Below are 3,807 nucleotides of genomic sequence, written 5' to 3'. Positions count from 1 at the left end.
ATGAAGGGACTACGCTTAAAGAGAAACCTTCAATCCCGGAATCCTCATCACAACCAATGGATGAGCCACCTTCTTCCCAGGGCGTCAACCCCCAAAATGTCGAACGAGAAGGTAATACATTTTTTGATGTTTTACCTTTGCTTGTGCTATTGGTTTTTGATTTGTTGCTTTTTTGAGTTCTGCAGATGCTCCCATGGGTTTGCCCGTTGTGGCAAAGTTTTCTTGCCCAGACAAGGGCAAGTCCTCACAAGTGGTGCAGCCACAGGTGGTAGACTTGGCTGGGGATATGCCAACTCCCAAGATTGCTGATGAGGTAATCATTGCTTCACTTTTACTTACACTTTGTTTATTATAGTGAAAACCTTCAATGTTGGAAATTTTCTTTGCAGGATGCTGATAAGATTGTGCGTTCCATTCAGGACTTGTTCACTTCCTGGGGGCAAGTCAAGACGTCTCGCCCTGCTTCAACCGGTCGTCCTTCTGCTTCTTCAGAGAAAGATATGAAGTTTCTCAAACAGTCGATATTCGAGTATGTGTCCTTTATGGATATGGACATCGGTCAGGCTAGTTCTGCCAAACATAAGGATAAGCTTGAGCATTTGAGTGCGAAGTTGGCGCAAGCACTGACACTTCCATCGCTCAATTTTTCTGCTGATTTTAAAGCGACGTTGAAAGTTGTCCATTTCGAGATTCTCTCCTTGCTGGCCAAAAATGTTGAACTGAAGGCCAAAAGTACTCAATATCTTCGCGTTGTATCTGAAAGAGAGTCTTTGCTTCTGGATATCAACAAAACTGAGGACGAATTGAAAGAAATCTCTTCCGAAGTTATGATTGAAGACTCTTTGATGACCAGTTTGGCTGCACAGATGAAGGAGCTTCAAGTAAGGATGGACGACTGCAAGGCGAGAATGGCTGTTAAAAAACGTAATGCGTCCCAAGGAATTGAGCGAACCAAGTCTTTGGTCAAGCAGTACAAGAAGCTGGAGGTTGATGATGATTTTGTGGCTGAATTGAATGTCACTTCTTCTCAGCAGAACGAGGATTGGGGGAAACTTAGGGAAAAAATTCGTTCAGTCTGGGGCGAATTGTAATTAAGACATTTAATGCCTTAACTTTTCTTTTTGTGGCTGAATTGAATGTCACTTCTTCTCAGCAGAGCGAGGATTGGGGGGAGACTTAGGGAAAGAATTCGTTCAGTCTGGGACGAATTGTAATTAAGACATCTAATGCTTTAACTTTTCTTTTTGTAACTTCGTATTAACTTTCCCCTTGTAACCTCGTACTGATATCCATTGGTAATTTCTGAACATACCAGCAGCCATTATCATTAATGAACGATTAATTTGTCTTCTTGTGTATTTATTGACTTTGTCTTTAATCGTCAACCCCCAAACATTTAACTGCTTCATGCTAAGATTCACGCACATTTTCTCTTGGTATTTCTGTCTCTTTTCCCAAGATTTTGGGCCATTTGATTCTAGTTACTAGGCACGAATGTGGCTGTTCATATTCTGTCTCTTCACCTTCACGCCTCTATAAATGCACTTATATTCCACACTTGTCATTTTCATTTCCATTCTCTTCTTCAAAACCAATTTGTTGTCATTGTTTGGCATTTTGACAATCGATCCAAAACCTTCGTCTTTCATGGAAATGGATCATTTGATCCACTCATTTTGCCATCTTTTTTATGTCACTTTTGGTATGGGAGATATAGAAAATATTCTTTGGCCAGCGAAATTCTTCCCATCGTCTCCATGTTCCTTACAAGGAGTTCGATGATGGAAGACAATTTTTGAGGATGCCTGCAAGCCACCTTACTTGCTGAGAGTGCTTCTCAGCCTCCTTGCCCGTTATTGCAGCGATGCATTTAGGAAGGCGATGTGAGGGTGCTTCTTCTTCCTTTCTGCTTGCTGAGAGTGCTTCTTGGCCTTTCTGCTTGCCTTTGCAGTAGTGCGATCAGGATGGCAATCAAGACCAGTTCACCCTCTTACTCGACGATCGATCGGGAGATCAGTTTGCTCTTAATTGTAACTTACAGAGCATTTAGTATTCTGTATTTTGCAACTTTGTAATGAACATTTGATAGTAAAGGAATTTATTTGAACGTATTTCGCTCTAGCCCTTTTTTTTTATCTACGATCGTTCAACGCGATTTGATTACGCTTTTCTTTGTTCACTTTCCCATAAGGAAGGAACATATTTTTTTAAATATTTGCCATTAATGAACCTCATGTGTTTGGTGCCGTCTAAATCTTCCAAATGATAGGCTCCATTAGGCAACACATTATTTACTTTATATGGTCCTTCCCAATTGGGCGACCACTTGCCATACTTTGGATCTTTGCTATCCAAAGGGAGTATTGTTTTCCAAACCAATTCGCTCAGATTGAACGACTTCGCTATAACTTTTCTATTATAAAATTTAGCCATTCTTCGTTTTTGAACTTGCAATCTATCTAGGACATCCAACTTTAATTCGTCCAATTCCAATAAGTTTTGAACTAATGATTCGATATACTCATCACCACTTAACTTATGCTGCAAACACACTCTGATCGATTGCACGTTGATTTTCATAGGCAAAACGACCTCCTGTCCATAAGTAAGTTGGAAAGGAGTAATTTTAGTACTTGACCGAGGCGACGTCCTATAAGCCCATAAGGCTTTGTTTAGACATTCGTGTCAATTTCTCGTATTTTCATCTATTATTTTCCTTATGATATTTTTTAGAATCTTATTAGAAGATTCTGCTTGTCCGTTGGATTGAGTGTAATATGGTGCGGAGTTCACTAATTTAACTCCAAACTCGCTCAAGAATTTATTCACCTGATCCCCATTTGAAGATGTTCCATGATCTACCATCAAAGTCTGTGGAATTCCAAATCTATAAATAATGTGATCACGGATAAATTCTATGACATTCTTTTGGGTGATCTCCTTTAAAGGTATCGCTTCTACCCACTTAGTGAAATAATCAGTTGCAACTTTAACTAAGGTATGTTGCTTGGACGATGGGAAATAAATCTTTCTTATCAGGTCTATCGCTCAACCCTTAAACGGCCAATGTTTGATAATAGGTGCCATCTCTCGTGCTGGCGACCTTTGTATTGGACCATGTTTTTGGCATGCTAGACAACTCTTTGCATATTGAACGCATGATTCTCCCATCTTTGGCCAAAAATATCCATTCCTAATAATTAACCATCTCATCCTTTGGTCAGCTTGATGAGCTCCACATATCCCTTCTTGCACTTCAGCCATGATCGTCCTGACTTCTTGCAAACTTACACATTTTAGCAATATACCATCAGAGCGTTTCTTAAATAACTTTTCATCTATCAGTGTATAGTTTAGCAAACACAACTTTATTTTTTTACTATTTCCTATATTAGGTTCTTTAAGGAACCTTTTAATCTCTGCCCTCCAATCTATTGCATCTTCATCTTGTATGCAATGAATTTTAATCGTTCTCGCCCTTCTTTGGACCACGGGCAATGTTGTTCCATACTCATAAGTAAACTTCAAATTAAAAACCTTTGAGTACCCTGAGGCCATCTCGGTCAATTCGTTTGCTACGTCATTATATATCCGATTAACATATTGAAGCTCTATTTGGTCGAATTCTTCCAACAACTCTTAGGCGATTTTATACTAACTTATAATGGAATCATTTTGGCATTTAAAATCACCAATTAATTGGTGAATTACCAATTGAGAATCGCCTCTAACGATCACATTTTTTACCCCCATATATATCATTAATTCTAGGCCCACGATTAAGGCTTTGTATTCGGCCTGATTGTT

Source organism: Olea europaea, chromosome 10 (genome assembly GCF_002742605.1).
Source record: "Olea europaea var. sylvestris chromosome 10, O_europaea_v1, whole genome shotgun sequence".
In the NCBI taxonomy this organism is placed as follows: Eukaryota; Viridiplantae; Streptophyta; class Magnoliopsida; order Lamiales; family Oleaceae; genus Olea; species Olea europaea.
The sequence above is the reverse complement of the archived record's forward strand: the minus strand, read 5'-3'. Positions refer to the sequence as shown.